Source organism: Arachis hypogaea, chromosome 18, assembly GCF_003086295.3.
Source record: "Arachis hypogaea cultivar Tifrunner chromosome 18, arahy.Tifrunner.gnm2.J5K5, whole genome shotgun sequence".
NCBI classification, from domain to species: Eukaryota; Viridiplantae; Streptophyta; class Magnoliopsida; order Fabales; family Fabaceae; genus Arachis; species Arachis hypogaea.
The window spans coordinates 112719776-112743925 of NC_092053.1; the positions used below are offsets into that span (position 1 = coordinate 112719776).

A 24150-nucleotide genomic window follows, 5' to 3' on the forward strand; every position below is an offset into this window, starting at 1 on the left:
CAGGTTGAAGTGCGAATGATTATCTTAGAATAGAAGCAAGCGTGATAGAATGGAAAACAGTAGTAATTGCATTAATTCATGAAGAACAGCAGAGCTTCTCACCCCCAACAATGGGGTTTAGAGACTCATGCCGTAGAAGATACAATATGAAACATGTAAAGTGTCATGAGGTACAAGATGAATCACTAAAAGTAGTTTTTATAGTAAACTGGTGACCTAGGGTTACAGAAAATGAGTAAGCTAGGGTGTTTAGTGTAAAAATCCACTTCCGGGGCCCACTTGGTGTGTGCTTGGGCTGAGCATTGAAGCTTTCATGTGTAGAGACTTTTCTTGGAGTTAAACGCCAGCTTGTGTGCCAGTTTGGGCGTTTAACTCCAGTTTTTATGCCAGTTCCGGCGTTAAACGCCAGAATTCTTGAGCTGACTTGGAACGCCTGTTTGGGCAATCAAATCTCAGGCAAAGTATGGACTATTATATATTGCTGGAAAGCCCAGGATGTCTACTTTCCAACGCAATTGAGAGCGCGCCAATTGGGTTTTTGTAGCTCCAGAAAATCTACTTTGAGTGCAGGGAGATCAGAATCCAACAGCATCTGCAGTCCTTTTTCAGCCTCTGAATCAGATTTTTGCTCAGGTCTCTCAATTTCAGCCAGAAAATACCTGAAATCACAGAAAAAAATACAAATTCATAGTAAAGTCCAGAAAAGTGAATTTTAAATAAAAACTAATAAAAATATAATAAAAACTAATTAAAATATACTAAAAACATACTAAAAATAATGCCAAAAAGCGTATAAATTATCCGCTCATCAGACAGTAATGTCTCCTCGCCTCGTGTTTTCACTAACATGTCGTCCACATATACCTCCATGAGTTTCCCGATATGGTCGGCGAAGACCTTGTTCATCAATCTCTGGTAGGTAGCTCCTGCATTTTTGAGTCCGAATGGGATGACGACATAGCAGTAGTTTGCTTTAGGAGTTAGGAATGAGGTTTTTTTCCTGATCAGGTGGATACATTGGGATTTGATTGTATCCTGAATAAGCGTCCATGAATGAGAGATATTTGTATCCGGAGGAGGCATCCACTAGAGTGTCGATATTTGGAAGTGGATAGGGATCTTTTGGGCAAGCTTTATTGAGGTCCGTATAATCAGTGCACATCCGCCATTTTCCATTTGACTTTTTCACCAAGACAACATTGGCTAGCCATAAGAGGGTACTTGACTTCTCTTATGAATCCTGCCTCCAGTAGAGCTTGTACCTGTTCTTCCACAGCTTGGGATCTTTCCGGTCCGAGCTTCCTACGCTTCTGTTGCACTGGCCGAGATCCTGGATATACTGCCAATTTATGGCACATTAGCCTGGGGTCTATGCCCGGCATATTTGCAGCCCTCCATGCGAATAGGTCGACATTATCCCTTAGGAGTTGTATCAAGGTCTTCTTTACGCCCTCATTTAAGGTTGCCCCAATATTTGTTGTTTTGTCCTGGTCATCTCCGATTTGGACTTCTTCGATCTCGCCTTCAGGTTGTGGATGGAGTTCCTCCCGACCTTGAACTCCCCCGAGTTCGATGGTGTGGATTTCTTCCCCTCTGACTCTGAGGTTCAAACTTTAATTGTAACAGCGTCGTGCTATCTTCTGATCTCTTTTTATTGTAGCAATCCCTTCTGGAGTTGGGAATTTTATGCATAGATGGGGAGTTGAAACCACTGCTGCGAGCTGATTCAATGTTGCCCGACCTATCAGGGCGTTGTAGGTTGAACTTACGTCGACTACAATATAGTCTATGTTGAGTGTCCTTGACCGGGTTCCTTTTCCGAAGGTTGTGTGTAGTGAGATGTATCCAAGTGGTTGTATTGGAGTGTCTCCTAGTCCAAACAAGCTGTTCAGATATGCTCTAAGTTCTTTCTCCTGCAAGCCAAGTTTATCGAAGGCGGGTTTAAACAAGATATCTGCCGAGCTCCCTTGGTCTACCAGTGTGCGATGAAGATTTGTATTGGCCAATATGAAAGTGATGACCATGGGATCGTCGTGTCCTAGGATGATGCCTGCTACATCTTCTTGGGTGAAAGTAATAGTAGGGAGGTCGAGTGATCCTTGTCCTCCCTTGACATGATATACTTCTTTGAGGTGTCTTTTGCGAGGTGATTTTGAGATCCCCCCTCCTGCGAATCCTCTGTTGATCATGTGAACGTGTCTCTCTGGGGTGTGAGGTAGTCGTTCTCTTTGTCTGACTTCTTCGTCTCTTCTTCTTTTTCGAGGCTCATCCAATTTGTTGGCTAAATACCAATCTAGTCGTCCTTCTCTTACCAATTTCTCAATAACCATTTTCAAGTCGAAGCACTCATTGGTAGGATGTCCGTAGATTCGGTGATATTCGCAGTATTCTGACTGATTTCTTCCTCCTTTCTTGCTTTTGAGTGGACGAGGTGGTGGTATCTTTTCAGTATGGCATACTTCTCAGTAAACATCCACAAGAGACACCCAGAGAGGGGTATAGTTGTTGTATTTTTTAAGCTTCTCACCGTATTGATCTTCTTTTTTCTTGGATTCTTTCTCCTTATCCTGGGAGGAGTAAGAAAATCTGGGTTTTGAGGTCTCTCCTAGCCGAGAGTTTTCCTCTATGTTGATGTACTTCTCAGCTCATTCTTGCACTTCATTCAGAGATATTGGATGTTTCTTTGATATGGAGTGACTAAAAGGTCCTTCTCGCAGGCCATTAATGAGACCCATAATGGCTGCTTTTGTTGGTAGGCTTTGTATGTCCAGGCATCCTTTGTTGAACCTCTCCATGTAACTGCGAAGACTCTCCCGATCTCCTTGCTTGATCCCTAGTAGGCTTGGGGCATGTTTGGCTTTGTCCTTCTGGATGGTGAATTTGGCAAGAAATTTTTTGGCCAGGCCATCGAAACTTGTGATGGATCGAGGGGGGAGAGTGTCGAACCATTTAATTGCTGTCTTTGTTAGGGTTGTTGGGAAGGCTTTGCATCAAATGGCGTCCGAGGCGTCCGTGAGATACATTCGACTTCTGAAATTGCTGAGATGATGGCTGGGATCCGATGTACCATTGTATGGAGTCATGTCGGGAGCTTTAAAGTCTTTTGGGACTTTGTCCCTCATGATCTCTTTGGTGAATGGATCTTGATCTTTGTGAGAGCTGCCTTCAGGATCAGGTTGGATGGTTTTTATTTGAAATTCGGCTTCGAACTTCAAGAGCTTGCCCTCTAATTCTCGACGTTGCCTAGTTTCTGTCCGAAGGTCCCTCTCGGCTTCCTGTTGATGTTCAGCCTCTTTTTCGAGCTGTTTGAGGCGATCTTGTTGAGCTTGAGGTGCCTCCATGATTTCTGAATTTGGCGAATTCTTGTCTTTGTTTGGTTGAGAAGTATCCTTTGGTGTGGTGTCCGCGTTCTTGTGCGGCGTCCTGTCTTCTAGATCAGAGTCATGGTCTTGTCAAGGTTGTCCACCATGATGGTGTGATGACTTCCAGGTTCCCCCGGCAACGGCGCCAATGTTCCGAGGGTTACCTGAAACTGTAGGTTGATCTCCGATGAGATCTTCTGTGTTAGTCAGCGCTGATGTGTCCGACTTGTGGGTGGTGGACGGAGCTGTCGCGTCCGACTTGTTGGACTGAGGGTGCTGCTGATCCTTCGTCACTGGAGGGTGGTGGTACCTGCAAGGGACTCCGATGCTTAAGTTAGCAAGGGTATTAAGCAGGTTTTTTAGTAGAATCAGAGTATGAGTTATACCTGGGTGCTCCAGTGTATTTATAATGGTGTGGAGTGACCTTTCTGGGGATAAGATAGTTATCTTATCTTATCTTTGAGTGAAGTAATCTTATCTTTAAGGGAACCGCCCTTATCTCTCTAGGCTTTGGGCTGCCTTTGGACTTGGGTCGTGTTCTGTGCTTGGGCCCTTTTTTGGGCTTCTTCTGATAATTTGGCCGAACTCTTTAAGAAGAGGTCGGTCGACTTGTCGCGAATCAGCCCGGGTCATACAGCTCGACCCAGGGCATGAACAGGGTTGAAGCTGGTTTTTGTTTAAGTAACGGAAACGGCTTTGAAAAGAGTAATTGATTACATGACTAGGTTTGGCTTGGATCCTATTCTGTTACTTAAATCAGGAAGCCAAGGTTTTAATAATTTTAAGTTAATTTGAGGAAATGAGTTATGTTAATCTCTCCTAAAGACTTGAGACTCTGCCGAGGACTCTTTGTTATAAAATCCCGTTGTTGGATGGATGATTTTGAATATTTCAAAATAAATCTTTAACTTGCCATGGTTATGGAAGTTTTGGAAAGAGGATGCCGGGAGTGGCATTGTTTTAAAAAGGGGAACTTACCTTGAGTAAAAGTGGCTTATGAGCCTGAGATGATTTGAGAACTGAGATCTTTAAAGCCAAGGCTGAAAAGAGTTGAAAATTGATTTCAAAGTGAAATGAATTGAGAAAAAGTGATTTATGGCTTAAATGCCGATTTTATGAATTTAATGATGTTGAATGGTGGAAGTGCTATTTTGTTATGGGCCAGAATGGCTGTGTATGATTATAAATATTGGCTGGTTCTGGATTGAACCGTGAGTCGGATGGCTGAGTTATTGTCGGATGTCGGCGGAGCCATTATTGATTATGGCCGAGTGTAAATGCATATATGCTATTGAATAAAATTGTGAATGTTGCACTTCCACTATCTGAGATACGAGTTTTTTTGGGTAGTAGCAGTGGCTAGCCACCACGTGCTCCAGGTTGAGACTTGATACTTTGTTGACCCTATGTCGTAAGTGTGGCCGGGCACTGTGAAAGCCCCGGATGAGCTCGCCCCCGTGAATATACACCAGTGAGGGTGTTGGATATTGTTCATACTCTGGGTCGAGCTGTCCGACCCAGGATGCTTAGCGACAAGTCGACCGACCTCTTCAGGTCAGGACTACCCGACCTCTTCTCAGAGAGCTCGGCCAAATTGCCAGGAAAGCCCAAATAGGGCCCAAACAGAGGAACACGACCCAAATCCAAAGGCAACCCAAGCCTACAGAGATAAGGGCGGTTCCCTTGAAGATAAGATGACCTCATTCAAAAATAAGATAAGATAAGATAACTATCTTATCTCCAGAAAGGTCACTCCACACCATTATAAATACACTAGAGCACCCAGGTATAACTCATACTCTTATTCTACACAATACCTGCTTAATACCCTTGTTAACTTAAGCATCAGAATCCCTTGCAGGTACCACCCCCCTTCTGGTGACAAAGGATCAGCAGCGTAGACAGTCCTACAAATCGGACACAGCAGCTTCGGTCATCACCCACCGGCCGGACACGTCATCTCTGACCAGAACAGAAGATCTCATCCAAGATCGATCTACAGTTTCAGGTAACCCTCGGAACATTGGTGCCGTTGCCGGGGAACCTGGAAGTCATCCCATCACCATGGCGGAAAACCTTGACAACGACCACGACTCAGACCTAGAAGACAAAACGCCGCACAAAAACGCGGATACTACACCAAAAGATACTCTTCAACCTAACAAAGACAAGAATTCGCCAAATGTGGAAGCTCTGGAGGCACTTCAGGACCGCTTAAAACAACTCGAAAAAGAGGTGGAGCATCAACGAGAAGCTGAGGGAGACCTACGAAGGGAAGTTAGGCGACACCGCGAGTTAGAGGACAAGCTCCTAAAACTCGAAGCAGATCTCAAGGGCAAAACTACTCGATCCGATCACGAAGATGGCTCCTGTAAGGACCAAGATCCATTCACCAAAGAGATCATGAGGACCAAAATCCCAAAAGACTTCAAACTTCCCGACATGACTTTATACGATGGCACAGCAGATCCTAGCCATCATCTCAGTAATTTCAGAAGTAGAATGTACCTCACCGATGCCTTAGATGGAGTTTGCTGCAAAGCCTTCCCGACTACTTTAACAAAGTCGGCAATTAAATGGTTCGACAATCTGCCCCCTAGGTCCATCTCAAGCTTCGACGACTTAGCCAAGAAGTTTCTGGCTAGATTCTCCATCCAAAAAGACAAAGCTAAACACGCCCCAAGTCTATTAGGAATCAAGCAAGGAGATCGGAAAAGTCTCCGTAGCTACATGGAAAGATTCAACAAAGCATATCTGGATATACAAAGTCTGCAAATAGAAGCCGCTATTATGGGCCTCATCAATGGCTTGTGAGAGGGACCTTTTAGCCACTTTATATAAAAAAAACATCCCACATCTCTGAACGAAGTTCAAGAACGAGCAGAGAAGTACATCAACATGGAGGAAAACTCTCGACTAGGAGAGACCTCAAAATCTAGATTCTCCTACTCCTCCCGAGATAAGGATAAAGAGCAAAAAAAAAAAGATCAGCATGGAGAAAAGATCAAGAAATACCACAATTACACCCCTCTTCGGATATCTCTCGTAGATGTCTACCGAGAAGTATGCCATACTAAAAAGATACCCCCAGCTCGACCACTCAAAAGCAAAAAAAGAGGAGGAAACCGGGGTGAATATTGTGAATACCATCGAATCTACGGACATTCCACCAACGAAGAAGAAGCACCCAACATCCCTACTATCACTTTTACTAAAGAGGACGCAGTTGGAATCATCTCTGGACATGACGATCCCATGGTCATCACTGTCATATTAGCTAATGCTAATCTCCACCGCACACTGGTAGACCAGGGAAGCTCGGCCAACATCTTGTTCAAAACAGCCTTCGATAAACTCGGCCTAGAAGAAAAAGAACTCAGAGCATATCCGAACAGCCTATTCGAGCTGGGAGACACTCCAATCCGACCACTTGGATACGTCTCACTACACACAACCTTTGGAAAAGGAAACCAGTCAAGGACACTCAACATAGATTACATCGTCGTAGACGTGAGTTCAGCCTACAATGCCCTAATAGGACGGAAAACATTAAATCAACTCGGCGCCATCATCTCGACTCCACATCTGTGCATGAAATTCCCAACTACAGCAGAAATAGCTACGATAAAAGCAGACTAGAAGATGGCGCGCCGCTGTTATAACGAAAGTCTAAACCTTAGAGGCAGAGGAGAATAATTCCACACCATCGAACTCTGGAGAGTTTGAGGGAGGGAAGAACTTCGACCACAACCTGAAGGAGAAATAGAAATAGTCCAGATCGGGGATGTTTCAGACAAAACAACCAATATCGGCACAATCCTAAAAGGAGACATAAAAAAGTCGCTCATACAGTTCTTAAGAAACAATGTTGACCTCTTCGCATGGAAAGCCGCAGACATGCCGGTCATAGACCCTAAGTTGATGTGCCACAAGCTGGCAGTTTACCCAAGATCTCGGCCAGTACAATAGAGATGTAGAAAGCTTGGACCAGAACGATCCTAAGCTGTGGAAGAGCAGGTGCAAGCTCTACTGGAGGCAGGATTCATAAGAGAAGTCAAGTACCCACTATGGCTAGCTAACGTCGTCTTGGTGAAAAAATCAAACGGGAAGTGGCGGATGTGCACCGACTACACTGATCTCAATAAAGCCTGCCCAAAAGATCCTTATCCACTCCCAAGTATCGACGCCCTGGTAGATGCTTCCTCCAGATACAAATACCTCTCGTTTATGGATGCATACTCGGGATACAATCAAATCCCAATGTACCCTCCTGACCAAGAAGAAACCTCGTTCTTAACTCCGAAAGCAAACTACTGCTACATCGTCTTGCCATTCGGACTCAAAAACGCAGGAGCCACTTATCAAAGACTAATGAATAAGGTCTTCGCGGACCACATCGGAAAAGTCATGGAAGTCTACATAGACAACATCTTAATAAAGTCACAAAATGAAGAGTCGTTGCTGTCGGACCTCACCCAAGTATTCGACACTATAAGAAGGCATGGCATGCGACTTAACCCGGCAAAATGCACCTTCGCAGTAGAAGCCGGTAAATTTTTGGGTTTTATGCTCACACAAAGAAGAATCGAAGCAAATCCAGATAAATGCCAGGCTATACTCGACATGAAGAGTCCGACCTGTGTCAAAGAGGTACAACAACTCAATGGAAGATTGGCAGCCTTGTCCAGATTCCTAGCCGGATCGGCAATAAGATCTCTACCCTTCTACGCCACTCTACGAAAGGGAAAGACGTTTGAATGGACAACGGAGTGCAAGCAGGCCTTCCAAGACTTCAAAAAGTTCTTGGGACAACCACCTATTCTAACTCGACCACAGGAAGGAGAACCACTTGTACTATACCTTACAGTAGGAAACCGGGCCGTAGCCTCAGCATTGGTCCGAGAAGACGACAGTGGACAACAACCCATATACTTCATCAGTAAAGCACTACAAGGGTCTGAATTGAACTATCAGAAGATAGAAAAATTCGCTTATGCTCTCATACTAACATCTTGATGACTTCGCCCATATTTCCAAGCCCACACCATCAAGGTTCGGACCAACCAGCCCATAAAAGGCATCCTACAAAAGACAGATCTAGCAGGAAGAATTCTACAATGGGCAGTTGAGTTGTCCAAATTCGACCTTCAATATGAAGCTCGAACAGCCATCAAATCACAATATTTAGCTGACTTCATTGTAGAATTTACAGATACCCCAGAAATCCCTACAGAGTGGAGTCTCTACGTAGACGGTTCCTCAAAAAAACTAGAAGTGGCGCGGGTGTGATAATTGAAAGCAACCAAGGAACCCAAATCGAACTTTCCCTCAAATTCGAGTTCCCTGCCTCAAATAACCAAGATGAGTATGAGGCATTACTAGCTGGTTTGAAGCTGGCTAAGGAGGTTGGAGCTCAAAAGCTTATCATCTTCAGTGACTCGCAGGTGATCACTTCACAAATAACAGGGAACTACCAAGCAAAGGATCCCATCATGAAAAAGTACTTAGACAAAACCAAGGAACAGCTCGGACAACTCGGGGAATATGAGGTCCGCCACATACCCTGAGAATAGAATGCTCGAGCTGAAGCACTCTCAAAATTAGCCAGTACCAAACCAGAGGGCAACAATAGAAGCCTCATCCAAGAGATGCTGCAAAACCCGTCAATCTCAGAAGAAGGAAAGATCCTAGCCGTAACAGGTCTGGATCAAGGATGGATGACTCCCATAATTAATTACCTCAAAACAGAAACACTCCCCATATATAAGAAGGAGGCAAAGAGGTTAAAACGGGAGGCACAATACTACACCATCATAAATAATACTCTATACAAGAGAGGGATCTCAATACCATTGTTAAAATGTGTGCCGACTTCCATCACAAAGGAAGTTTTAGAAGAGGTATACAGCGGCATCTGTGGCAACCTTCTCAGAGCACAAGCCCTCACCAAAAAAGTACTCTGGGCTGAATTCTATTGGCCAACTTTGCAAAAAGAAGCAACAAATTTCGTAAAGACATGTCCGCCATGTCAGAAACATGCCAACTTTCATATCGCCTCGCCAGAGGAGCTCATCAGTGTAACCTCACCCTGGCCATTCGCAAAATGGGGACTCGATCTTCTCGGACCCTTCTATCAAGGATCAGGACAAGTCAAATTCCTCATAGTGGGGGTAGACTATTTCACAAAATGGATCGAGGCAGAACCCCTAGCTAACGCCACTGCTCAAAGAAGTCAAAAATTCCTATATAGAAACATCGTCACAAGGTTTGGGGTTCCATACTCTATAACCACAGACAATGGCACTCAATTTACAGATACAGGCTTCAGAAAGCTGGTGTCCAATCTAAACATAAAACACCAATTCACATCTGTAGAACACCCCCAGGCTAATGGACAAGTAGAAGCTGCCAACAAAGTCATATTAGCCGGGCTAAAATGGAGATTACAAGATGCAAAGGGAGCCTGGGCCGAAGATCTCCCACAAGTCCTATGGGCATATTGGGCAACTCCACACTCCACCACAAAGGAATCACCCTTCCGATTAGCTTACGGAATTGAGGCAATGATCCCAGTGGAGGTCGAAGAAGGGTTGCCCAGAGTGATCCACTAAAGTGAAGAGGCCAACTCCCAACTTCAAAGGGAAGAACTCGACCTACTTCCAGAAATCTGAGAAAGAGCTCGGATCTGGGAAGAGGCATTAAAATGATGAATGGCTTCAAGATACAATCAAAAGGTAGTGCTGCAAGGTTTTACCGAGAACGACCTCATCCTAATCCGAAATGATATCGGAACAACTCGACCTAGAGAAGGAAAGCTGGCAACAAACTGGAAAGGACCCTACCGAGTCATAGAAGTACTTAGAAAGGGCTACTACAGGCTATCCGAACTCGAAGGGCGATAACTTTCCATGTCATGGAACGCTTGCAATCTACGAATGTATTATAGTTAGAGGTAATAAGGATCTTATGATAAGGTGCACTCTTTTTCCTGAAAGGTTTTTTAATGAGGCGCCAAGCTAAGATCTGCAAACTGCCCGACTTAGAAGGAAAAACACCCACATGTATATATTTGCATACTTTCTATCTTGAATAAAGTTTTTTCAGATTCTCTACAAATCCTCTTTTACAAGACGCATTAATCTGAAACGCAAAAATTCATCGCCTGATTATAAAGCTACAAGATCAGCAAAAAGTGAAAATCAAATTCACTGCATGATCATGGAAAAGACCAACAAAGATGAAAACCAAATTCATCAAAAGGTCGACTAACAGGGATCAAACCCAATTTCTACGAAATCGGCAAAGATGAAAAGGCGACAAAAACAGAGTAATGCAATAAGTTATCGAAAGTGATCCATAGAAAGGACCTGACGAGGTCTTAATAAAAATGGGTTGCTAAAAATAACTTAAAGACCGGCCGACGTAGAAAAAGTCGGACCAGTCGACCACAAAAACCAAAGTTATAAAAAGTAAATCCCTGGAAAGAGGCCTAGCCAAGCCTAAAAAAGAGGATTGCTAGAAATAACTTAGAAGGGACCGACAAGATGAAGTCGGCCCAAAACGAAAAGTTATAAAAAGTAATCCCTAAAAGATACTTGATAAAGGTCCAAAAAGAGGATTGCTAAAAATAACTTAGAAGGTACTGACAAGATGAAGTCGGCCCAAAACGAAAAGTTATAAAAAGTAATCCTTAAAAGAGACCTGACAAAGGTCCAAAAAGAGGATTGCTAGAAATAACTTAGAAGGGACCGACATGATGAAGTCATCCCAACAAAGCCACAAAGTTATAAAAGTAATCCATAAAAAGAGATCTGACAAAAGATCCAAAAATGGATTGCTAGAAATAACTCAAAAGGGACCGACATGACGAAGTCGGCCCGACAAGCTACAAAAGGTTATAAAAAGTAATCCATAAAAAGAGACCTGGCAAGGTCCAACTAAAAATGGATTACTAGAAATAACTTAGAAGAGGCCGACATGAAGAAGTCGGCCCGGACCAACGAAAGCTACAGCTTGGACCGACAAGAAGAAGTCGGACCAACGAAAGCTACAGCTTGGACCGACAAGAGAAGTCGGACCAACGAAAGTCTAAGAAGTCGGACAATAGAAGGCAGGCGCTATAAGGGACCCAAGTCGACCTAGAAAGCCATGACTTCAAAAAAATCAAAATACTGGCATCATATCAGAGAGCACAAAGAAGACTAGTTGTACAAAGCTAGCTTCAACCCAAATGGAAAACAAAACACAATGGCAATCAAAAGAGATTTGAGAACAAGACTCCAACACTCTCAAGATTCCCTAAGTTTTCAAAAAAATGTAGAAAAGCATATGTCAAAGAGAAACAAGGTTGTTATAAAAAAGGCCACCTAAAGTCGACCCCAAAGGGCTTGAAAAACTACCTTTGTTTTTTCAAAATAAAGTTTCCGAAAAAGCAACTAAAAGTATCCAGAAGTTAAGAGCATAAACTACAAAATAAAAAGAGTTAGAGCCCCACAGGCCAGGCAATACACAAATACATCAGAAACAATCAAAGAGAATCCATAGACTTCCCATCAGCTGCATCCCGAGGTGAAGGAGGACGAGTCTGAAGAGGCTCTGCATCTACCGTCCCATCATCTCAGTTTAGGATTTGACAATCAGGATCCGACTTGGGAGGACCATCTGCATGAGTTGAAGAAGTCGGCGCAACAGAGACTTTAGCAGTAGGCACAGGAGGGGGCTCGACATCGTCATCATCATCTGGATCATCAGGGAAATTTTACCGTCCTTCACTATGTTGTCCAAGCTGAAGAGCGCAAGGTCAAGCTCGGGCGCAAGAACTCGAACTTGCTCCTTCAAATTCTCATAAGCAGCAGTAACACTGCCTACAAGATGACCTTGAAGTTCGACATAATCAACTCGGACAGACTCCAAACTTTCCCTGAGATCCATCATCTCCGTATATATGTTGACATAGCTCTCCTTATGCTTCAACACCGTGTCCTCAGCCAACTTTGCAGAGGCCGCCAAAGCAACAGCTCTAGTCTTTTCACCCTCCAACTCTTTCTCCAACCTGGCCACTTTTACCTCGAGCTCCTCTTTTAAGCCCTTAATCTGGTCAAACTCTGATTTGGCCTCCTCCATAAAGGCCTTCGTTGCATGAATAGGAAGATCTTGGGCGGTTCGATACAGAGCTTCCCCCATGTGTGCCATCTTGATGCTGCTCCGGGTAATGAAATCCAAATGACGAAGAAGGAAAATATCGTCAGTAGGAACAACACCATAGGGACCAATCTGCTAGTCAACAAACCTAACAGCATCAAAGTCAGGAGCATCTAGATTGAAGGGCTCAACAGTCCGAGGTCTTTTCGAAGGGGGAACAGCCATAGAAGAAGAGACAGTAGCAGTATCTTGGAGAGGACTGAGCACATGGACCTGAGGGGCAGGAATAATCCTCCTCGGTCCAGGAGAGCTCGGCGAAGGCTTTTTAGGAGGAACATGAGAAGACCCCTCCCCAGCCACTCTAGCCAAAATTTTTTGGGCCGCAGTAGCCTTCCTCGCCTTTTTGAAGTCTTTCATGGAGTCATTGTTCTTAGCCATCTCTGAAAAACAAAAATCAACCATAGAAGAAGATTACAAACTGGAAAAAGAAAAAAGCAAAGTAAAAATAGAGCAAAATATAATACCCAACGCAGTTCGGACAAGGGATGGATCCCCCAAAAACTTCTTGATATCAAGATGGGGAGGTTCCCCCCCAAATATCCTCCAAGACATTTACAAAGGCCTGCTCGACCTCGTCAAGCATCTCCCACGAGTATCAAGACACTACCACATTCTATTGCCAACACAAGGGGAAGGCTGATGCCAGGCATTTTGGCCAGTTTCACTGACCTTTTCTTTATGGTTTTAGGGTAGTTTCATGCACTTTCTTAGGAAATAGGCAAGTTTTGGGTAGAATTTCACTTACATCTTGATTCAAGCTAACATTGTGATTTTATATGAATTCATGAGAATTATGCATGAATTGAATGACAAATTGGATGATGCATGTCTCATAACTTGGACTAGAACTTTGATGCACTTTATTGCTTGATTTCAGGACAAAGGAAGCAAGGAAGAACCACGTTAGCAGCCACGTTAGTCTAACTAACGTGACCTATAACGTGGAAGGGGAGCTAGCTTGCAACGTTAATGAGAAAAGTAATCGCCAATAACGTCCTCGAAGCCATCATAGCCCACGTTAATTGCCACATTAACTACATTAACGTGGTAGTTAACGTGGAAGAAGAAAATGAAGCCAACGTTAGTGACACTCACCTTTGTCACTAACGTTGGACCAAGCTCATCTTGGCCACGTTAAGAGCCACGTTAACTCAGTTAACATGGAGTCTAATGTGGGGAAACAAAAGAATGACCAACGTTAGTGACACTCACCTTTGTCACTAACGTTGAGCTAAGCCACTTTGAGCCACGTTAGATGCCACGTTAACTCAGTTAACGTGGACTCTAACGTGGAGGGAGCAAAGAATCGCCAACGTTAGTGACACTCACCTTTGTCACTAACGTTGGGATGAGCTACTATGAGCCACGTTAACTCCCACGTTAACTACATTAACGTGGAAGCTAACGTGAGTAAAAGGGATGATGATCCAACATTAGTGACACTCACCTTTGTCACTAACGTTGGAGATGGCTAGCAATACCACGTTAGAAGCCACGTTAACCTAGTTAACGTGAACTCTAACGTGGGAAGTAGGGGCATTTTGGAACGTTAGTGACAAAGGTAAGTGTCACTAACGTTCTCAAAGATGTGGCAAGCCTACGTTAAAGGTCACGTTAGCCACACTAACGTGAACTCTAACGTAGGGAGAAAGGAGGATTCTCAACGTTATTAGAAAAAGTAAGTCCCAATAACGTGTGCGAAGGACCAAGAGGCAACGTTAGTGGTCACGTTGATGCCACTAATGTTGAAGTTAACGTGGAGCATCCATGGGTTAGGAACGTTAGTGAAAAAGGTGATTGTCACTAACGTTCTCGAACCCACACTTTCACTTAACGTTAACGCCACTAACGTCCTAAGCTAGAATCCCTGCCTACTTCATACTTTCTCTCTGCAAGTAAAGCTAAGCCCACTGAAGAAGATAACTGCTTCAACTCAAGATCCAAAGGCCCATATCCAAGACTTGAAGAGCCAACTAGAAGATCAGAGGAATAGTATAAATAGGGAGAGCTTTGAACTAGAAGAGAGCTTTTTGGCATTATTAGAATTACTCTCTGTATTTTACTTTCTCTGCAACTTTTAGTTTAATTCTCAGAATGTACTCTCCATCTATGCTTTTCATTCCCAGAGCTATGAACAACTAAACCCCTTTCATTGGGTTAGGGAGCTCTGTTGTAATTTGATGGATCAATAATACACTACAAGAAAAACACCCATTCAAGTACACTTGAAAAGTGTAGCCAAAAGTGAAAAAAAATGATGCCTTAGGCTACGGCTACGCTTTTTGGGCTACGGCTACGCTTTTTGGGGTGATTCCTATTCGGCCGTTGCCTATTCTCAAAGGCTACGCTTTTCTGCACCAAGGGCTACGCTTTTGGCATTTGGGAATAGGCTACGCTTTTCAAGTGATGCTATCTAGGACCAAAGGCTACGCTTTTCAGCTTTCATTTTTCCAGAATAGGCTACACTTTTCAACGCTACTGCATCACTTGTAAAGCGTAGCCAGATTGTATACCATAGCTACTTTTTATAAGCGTAGCCTTAGGTCCCTTATTATTTTTTTTAATTTTCTGTATAACCATAGCTACTCTATAAAAGTGTAGCCTTAGGTCCCTCATTGTTTTTTTTATTTTTTTTTATTTTCTGTATGTATATAATATTCTAATAATTTTTTATACAACATAATATTTAATAATATTATTACATATATAATTCTACATTTTTAATTAAATGAGTTAAATATTATAAAATAAAATTAAACACATAATTATACTAAATAATTTCTTTAAACAATAAAAATTATCCTTACATAATTCAAAGGCATAATCTTAAGAAGCAATTAACAATCAAAATATAACTTAAGATAATTTAAGTCACATAAAACTTGTATCACATCAATTAAAATGCAAAGTTTACACTCTATATCCGACAAGAGCTTAACAAACAGAAAATCGCCAATCTTCTAATCTTGGCATAATGACTAAAAAATCTTCTGAAGCGCCTTCAGATTCTTCTCAAACACATCTTTTTCATGCTGATCTTCGTCACCATCAAGAAAACTCTTGGCCTTAACAATTGTATCGGTGTTCATTTCCTTGTTCATTCCTAGCGGGGCTGCTACAAAAATACATGCACTTCTAAGAAGTTTAAACAACAAAATTCTTCTAAAGGTGCACAAAAGAAGTGTAAATAGAAATTAACTAAATCAAAATAGTAAGATCACAAACTGAGTTGAAATACTAAAATATATATGATCATCATACTAATTGCTGAATAAATGGACAAAGAAAAAGAAATTAATTGCTGAATATACCATTACCTATCTTCACTCCAAACAGCTTGAACTTTACTGCCAATAGGATATTTATCACCCAAACCAATCCCAGCATTATTTACCAAACAACTATAACAGTTACTCACCTTGAACAAAACTAAAAGCATTCTAATAGCTCGTTACCTATCAAAAGTAGTAAGCACTTTGATTTAGCAGATTTGATATTTCAGATAAATAAGATACAATACCACAGTATCTATTTGATTGATTACTTACTTTTTCTCTTCTCAGCTTGTTAGTTTTTTATTATTCTCATTAAAGCTGAATGCTAAATTCCCAAAATCATGCCAATCAACTTAATTTCAAGTGGGAAAAACGGCATTGCTTCAAAGAGTAAAGTGAGAATTATCAACCTAAATTGTAAAATTAAAAATGAATTGAGACAGATATATCAATTTTGTACCAATATCCCCAATGCAATTGACGGACCAAACATGAATCCCCTCGCTTAATCTATTTATGGCGAATCAGAACCCAAAACACAATTCAAGAATACATCAAGTTACACAAGTAAATTGAAGCAAAAGGCTTAAAAAATTGAAGACAAATTAATGAATAAAACTTCATAAACTAGTGCATTAACAAGAAACTTTTTCACCTCCAAATTTTGAGAAATACAGTGCTGCTTACCTCTGGAATGGGCTGTCGGATTACATTTTCCACGGCAACACCAATTAAAATCCTCCAAGTGATCTTGCACTACATATTGAAGACTAATAATAAGAATTAAAGGTATTTCAAAACTCAAATGCCCCTGCACTGTTTTGAATTCCATTAATACAAATTACATAATAAGAATAGGAACTCTATAGCACAAATTCAATTGTACACAATAGAAGAACAAAAAAGCTCTGCCCCTAATGCAGTAATAAAATTTGAATGATGTGATGGTTGGCAGGCTTAGCTTTGGGATTGCAATGATCTTATTGATAACTGCCACAAGCATGAGTAAGAGGCAGCCTTATAGGATAGGTTGGTTGAATGGTGAATACTACCTAGTCAAAAGGGGTGTTTATGCCGGCTCAACCATATTGATCCTAGTAACCGTAGGTTCGGTAATTGGTTCGGTTTTGTTAACCATAAAGGCCAATCAAACAGAACAAGATTGCAAAATACATGGACAAACAGGTTGAGGAAGAATTGATCATCCAATTATTATACTTAGAAAGATCCCTTACAAGTTGCTAAGGTAAAAATCCAAGTTCACATTCCAAAGACATGCTTTCAAAGGAATACTAATATTATAATAATAGTTGTTCATTAAAAAGGGTTGCCACATCCAATTAAGATGAGTAAACATGCTTGTATAAAAATTTAAGTGCTGTATAAATTTAAGTACAAAAATATTATAATAATAGTTGTTATTATCACAAAAAGGAATTGATTCCCATAACCAGTCATATGCCTAGTCCCCCAAAGATGCATAAAGTGCTGCAGCTAAATTTAAGTATAAAAATACGCATACAAACACACATGGTATAATAATAGTAACTGAGCATTGTCATATGAATTGCAAGTACCAGAAAAATTTCATCTCCAGTGGCATATCTCCCTGCATGATCTTTCAGTAGCTTTTCAAGTGCTGAAAATAATGAAAAATATGCAACATTTAATTAAGGCAAGAAAAAAAAATCACTTAAATGAATAATTGGTTTGGAAGTAACAAACCAGAATATATCTTAATGGTATTCAGTGAAGTGTCACCTGTGAAGCCCTTTCTAATGACACTTTGTGCCCAAGGAAGTTTTTCATGAGGGCCAACCTTTTTTCTCAATGACGTTATTCTGCAAAATAATATGTGCAACCTGTGGAGAGTGGATAAGATGATTAGAAAGTCGAGTAACAAAAAGGACTAGAGCTTAAGATTATGCAGCAGGTGTACCTGAAAATTGAGTGCTCTTTTGGGAACGTCATGAGGTAGCAAAGGGTATTAAAGCAAGAGGATTCAACTTGAGGAACTCTAATGGTTGTTTAAACAAGGAAATTTAACAATACATGTAACAGAAATAAATACAGAGCATAGGTTTAGAACAAACCGGGGTCAGATTTGGAGGAAAAGCAAAAAGAATAGCAATCCAATGCAGCAACCAACAGGGGAAAGAATGTTAATGCTACCAGCTAAAGATCCTTCACTCTTTGGAAAATCAAGTTCTTCCTCAACGAGAAAATGAAAAGGACAAAAAAAAGAAAACAGAGAAGGAAGAAAACCGACAAACACAAGATCCATTAAGCTTGCGCTAGTTGAGTCAGACAGCACAACAGAAATTGAAGTAGAGTACTGAACAAGCATCCATTCTTTAAGCTTGACAGAGCACATGTGAGCAAGGAGAAAGTAAGTATCCAACTGCCTCTGTAATTTGAAGCTAATAACACAAAATAATGTCCTTAGTGAGAAGCAAAGAAACTAATCAAAGAAAATATTAGAATATATCTACCCAATCTTCAGCACTTAACTGTCGAAGTTATTGCACCAGGATATAAATTGGCTTCAGCACTTCAGTTAATTATCTGCATTAACCCTTCATAGAACTTCATCATACATATTTTGAATTTATATCTCATTTTCATGAAAATGTCACATTATGTTTTATTAGAAAATTTGCAGAAAAGGAGGAAAAAATGCAATGATTCCTCCAATGCATGAAACTTCATAAAGAGGGGTTATCTGAGCAATAGTAGAGAGGTTATCTACATGTTGATACAATAGTCAAAGGTACAAAAAACTGCATTGTAGATTATATCAATTTAATTAAATACCATAACAATCATTAGAAAAACAAGTTGCTATTTTCTTCTCATCCACATAGAGAAGCACCTACTTGAAATGAAATCACATTCGCTATAGAAAATTAAATAAATGCAAATCAAACCTGAGAATGACTCCAATCTCTTAACTCACAGCAGCCTCCACATCATAAAGCAACAATAAAAATCATTGAGAGATTCAAAATTACAATAAATCCTGCCACAAAGTATACTAGTAAAAAGGTTTTCTTTTAGTCACAATTTAATATACCCTTCCCAATTCCCAAAGACGCTCTTCCTATAAGAAATATACTAGCAAATTCAAAGTTAAAAAGTTACTCAATAATCCTTGAAGACAACTCTAAAATTGGAACCAAAACTCCAACTCTGTTTGGCACTAAGGAATCAACTTGCTTTACTTGTAATCAAGCATTTTTTATAGCTGTCTTGTGCAAAAAATTTAAATTAAAATAAGGTAGATACATAGCTTAAATCAGTAGCTACAATGCAACTAAAAGAAAGAGTAATGCTAAACCTCAGAATCAAAAACACCAGAAAAGATGAAGCTCAAACATGTTCCAGTTATTCCATTCCAGCACAAGGGCATGTGAACCCTCTAATGCACTTGTCTCATAAATTAGCACAACATGGCTGCAAAGTTATCTTGCAAGAAAATATGCAAGAGCTCATTGATGATGGAATCATGGATACCAACGGTAAGAGTTATAATTTTCACTCTTTACTCAACTTTACAATTTCGGATAAATCACAAAAACTACTCATGCTAAATTTCATAGAATCTACAGAACATTGAGAACATTAGATCAGTGTAATAAATCAAGAGAGTAAAGAAAGCATAGTGGATTGGCAAAGTTAGCAAAAGCAAATGATTCCAAACCAGCTAACATGCTCTTATCCATGATTCAATTCAATTCAACTCAACCTAGTGTTCTTCATTCACATTAATCATATATGATCTGTTAAACACGATTTTACAATGAAATAATATGTTGAACTGATTATGGCGAGATATATGATCTGGTATTAATCAACCCAATTAATTAGCAGATGGATCAAAATCGAATTGAGAAAACTAATCCAAATAGAAACCGGAACCTGAAGAAGAGGTCTGGGGAGATTGCAGCAGAACTTTTCAAAAGAGAGAATTGAATCCGCACCCTTGGCATCGAAAACGGCACCGATGAAACACCTGCAGAGACTTTGAAATTGAAATTGAAATGAGAATGAAATGAAAGTTGGAGAGAGAGAGGGGTTGGGAGTATGAACAGGAAGTAATCGTAGAAGCCGAAAGTGAGGACAGGAGCACGGCAAGCCCTAGCAGCGGCGGCGGCTTCAATTGACCCCAGGAGCGACGACAGTGCACGGCGGAACAACCTCCTCTCTCGCGTCGCGTCTTCGTCCTCTCTCTCCATCTCGTCTGCGAATCATCTTTCTCTCTCTCCTCCGGACTCCCTCCTCCACGATGGTGATGGCGGCGGCTGCAGCGGTGTTGCAGCAGTGACCCCCTCTCACTCTCTGGTCTCTCGCTCGCGCTCTCATCTCTGTCTTCCTCCTCTCCTCCCTCTGGTTCCCTCATTCTGAATCTGGGTGTGTGTGTGTGAAAGGGTGTGTGGCGAAGGTGAGCTTTGGAGGCAGGCAGGGTTTCTACTTCGCGATGGTGACTTTGGAGGGAATGGGGGGCGACGAGGGTTTACGAAAGTGGATGAAGGTGCTTTGGAGGTGAGTGAGATTTGGAGGGAATGGACCAAAATTTTACTAAGTGTCATCAGTTTGCTTTCAGGAGAAAGAGGAAAAAAATTTACTAAGGGTTAAGTTTTTTGCTCTAGATACATTAGGCATCATTTTTAAAACGCACCCAAAACTTAATAAATAAGCTACTCTTTAAAAGCGTCTCCTTTGATACGAAAAGTGAACCTATAGATATCAACCTACGGCTACGCTTTATAAGTGATTTCTATAATACCTAAGGCTACGCTTTTTAAACGATGCCGCATTTGTGTATCCTTTTCTCTTATAAAAAGGCAACACGGAGAAAAGCATAGCCTATTCTATGAATAGGCTACGCTTTTCAAATGTAGCTTAAAAAAAGTGTGGCTGAATGGGTATTTTTCTTGTAGTGATAGTTTTCATTATCCTTCTTCTCTCTTTTCTCTTGATTTTACTAGAAAGCTTTCAATCTTCATCCAATTGAGTAGTTATCTTGGAAAAGAAGCTACTCATACTTGGATCTCTTCTGAACCTTGGAAGAGGAATGAAGAGATCATGCTAGAATTGCTTTCTCATGTTGGACCAAATTGGGGTTTGGGAAGATATGGTGACATATAATTCTCCCAATACTTTGATTTAGAAATACATGTGGTATAATCAGTGACCATATTTCATCTCTTCTCATGAGCAATTAGACCAAGAAATTAGCTATTGATCTGAGTTGAGAGATTGAATTACCAAGGAATTGGAATACAATCACTTAAGATTGCCAAGGAGATCAATGAATGCATTGATTGAGGAAGAGATAAAAATGAACTTGATCCGGAGAATGCAACATCTCCTAAGCCCAATGAACTCCCCATTTCTGATCTTACCCATTCTCTTTACTTTCTGCTATTTACTTTCATGCTAAACTCCCCTTCCCCATTTAAGATTCTGCAATTTACCTTCCGTCATTTATTTTCTGCAATTTACTTTCCCGCCATTTAATTTCCCACAATTCTCAACCCAATTTCTGCTTAGCTCAACTAGAGCATTCTTCCAATTAAAGTTGCTTGACCAATCAATCCCTGTGGGATTCGACCTCACTCTATTGTGATTTTTTACTTGACGACAATTCGATATACTTGCCGAGGGAGATTTTTTAAAGGACAAGTTTCCGTGCATCAAGTTTATGGCGCCGTTGTCGGGGATTGATTTTGTATCAACAATGATTAAATTGGTGGATAACTAGATTGAGCATTTGTTTTTATTTTGTCTGATTTAAGTTCATTTGAGTAATTTACCTTCTGTTCAGTTATTTTCTTCCCTTTCCCCTACCAATTTTTCTTAGTTGTTTACAATTCAGTCACCAACCCACTAACTGTTTGATATATTGCATCACTCACACTAACAGCATTTCTGTAGAAATTACTATCTGCATCTATCTTTCTTGCTTTTGCCTTGTTGGTTGTATGACAGGTAGAAGAAGCGGGGCTTCAACTTCCTTTGATTCTGAACCTGAGAGGACCTTCCTTAGATTAAGGAGGGAAGCAAGAGGAAAGAGAGTAGTTGGTGCTGAAGAAGAGGAGGAGTACTTTGAACCAGATATGGATGAGAATATGGAGAACCATCATGAAGAAGAGGCTCACAACCATGGCCGAGAAGGTCCAGCACATCAGGCTGGGCAAGAGAGAAGAGTTTTGGGTTCTTACATCAATCCAAACCCCAGAAAATTGTGGAAGTAGCATCCAACGGCCAACCATACATGCCAACAACTTTGAACTAAAGCCATAGCTCATCACCCTTGTTTAGAACAATTGTTCATTCGGAGGAAGTGTCCAAGAAGACCCCAATCAATATCTAACCACCTTCCTGAGGATATACGATACTATGAAGTCTAATGGTGTTCATCCTGACACTTATAGACTACTTCTATTCCCTTTCTCACTCAAGGACAAAGCATCTAAATGGCTGGAATCCTTTTCAAAGGAGAGTTTAGCAACCTGGGAAGATGTGGTGAACAAATTCTTGGCAAGATTCTATCCTCCTCAACGAATCAACAGGTTGAGAGCTGAGGTACAAACCTTTAGGCAGCAGGATGATGAGACTCTATATGAAGCATGGGAGAGGTTTAAAGACTTGACAAGAAGATGCCCGCCAGATATGTTCAATGAATGGGTGCAGTTGCACATTTTCTATGAAGGTCTTTCATATGAATCAAAGAAGGCAGTAGACCACTCATCCGGGGGATCTCTGAACAAGAAGAAGTCCATTGAAGAAGCCATAGATGTCATTGAGACTGTAGCAGAGAATGACTACTTCTATGCTTCTGAAAGAGGCAATACTAGAGGAGTGATGGAGCTAAACAATATGGATACACTGCTAGCTCAAAACAAGATGATTACCAAGCAATTAGCTGACCTCACCAAGAAGATGGAGAGGAATCAAGTAGCAGCAATCACCACTTCAGCAGCAACTCAAGAAGGAGTGAATGAAGAGGCAGAGGGTGATCAGGAACAGGCCAACTACATTGGAAATTCACCCAGGCAGTACCATGACCCATACTCCAAAACATATAATCCTGGTTGGAGGAACCACCCAAACTTTGGGTGGGAAAATCAACAAGACCAAGGCCAAGATCAGAGACGCCACAACCCCAGCAACAATGCAACTCACCAATATTCCACACAGAGATCATATCAGCACCCACCTAACAACACACCTCAACATCCATACCAAAGTTAAAATGGCCCTTCTCACCCCTCCAATCTCAACTCACCATCATCTGAAGATAGACTCTCCAGGATTGAAACCCTACTTGAAGGCATATGCAAGGAAATTCAAGATAACAAGGTGTTCAAAGAGGAGGTGCGAGCCAATATCAAGAATCAGGGAGACACCATCAAGAGGCTGGAATTTCAAGTGGGATACCTATCTGAGAAGATTCCCAAACCTACTGATAGCTTCCCAAGTGACACAGAGAAAAATCCGAGAGGTGAAGCAAAGAAAGTCAAATGGGAAGATTGCAAGATGGTTACTATAAGTGATAAGGAGACTGAGGAAGAGCTGAACAAACCATCTGAACAATTTGAAGATACATCAGCAGGAAAGCAGGAAGAGAATCCTCAGAAAACCACAATTACGCAAAAAGAGTTGCTGAGACTCTATGCACCCTTTCCGCAATTACTAATGGTGGTGTAGAGAAGAGAATATACTCAAGGTTTCTTGACATATTTGCATCCCTCCATGTAAACATACCATTCATCAAGGCTCTCCAACAAATGCCCTCATACATTAAGTATATGAAGGAGCTGCTGACCAGGAAAAGCTCACTCAAGGGAGGACAAACCATAGTGATGAACAAGGAGTGCAATACTCTCATTCAACCAGAGCTGCTTACAAAAAGAAATGACCCAAGGAGATTTCACATCCCTGTGCCATAGGAGAAATAATGTTTAACAAAGGACTCTGTGATCTGGGAGTAAGCATCAACTTAATGCCTTTATCCCTTATGAAGAGGCTGCAAATTAATGAGCTGATGCCCACAGACGTAGTCATCAGGCTGGCAAACAAAACTCAAAAACAAGCAATTGGAGTGGTTGAAAATGTGCTGGTGAAGGTTGGAAATTACTTCCTTCCCACGGACTTTGTCATACTAGAAATGGAAGAAAGTCACCTTCACCCAATCATATTGGGAAGACCATTCTTAGCTATAGCCAGAGCGCTCATAGATGTGGAGCGAGGAGAGCTAATACTGAGGATACATGACGAACAACTCACCTTCAACGTCTTCAAACCCT

The 24150-nt window shown here is 41.2% G+C and overlaps 1 non-coding gene across 1 annotated transcript; it reads right to left on the reverse strand.

Moving 5' to 3' along the window:
- Positions 1-22411: 22411 nt before the first annotated feature.
- Positions 22412-22518, reverse strand: LOC112774947 (small nucleolar RNA R71). The gene has a single exon (XR_003189400.1). It is a non-coding gene; the product is annotated as a small nucleolar RNA R71 (small nucleolar RNA).
- Positions 22519-24150: the final 1632 nt, after the last annotated feature.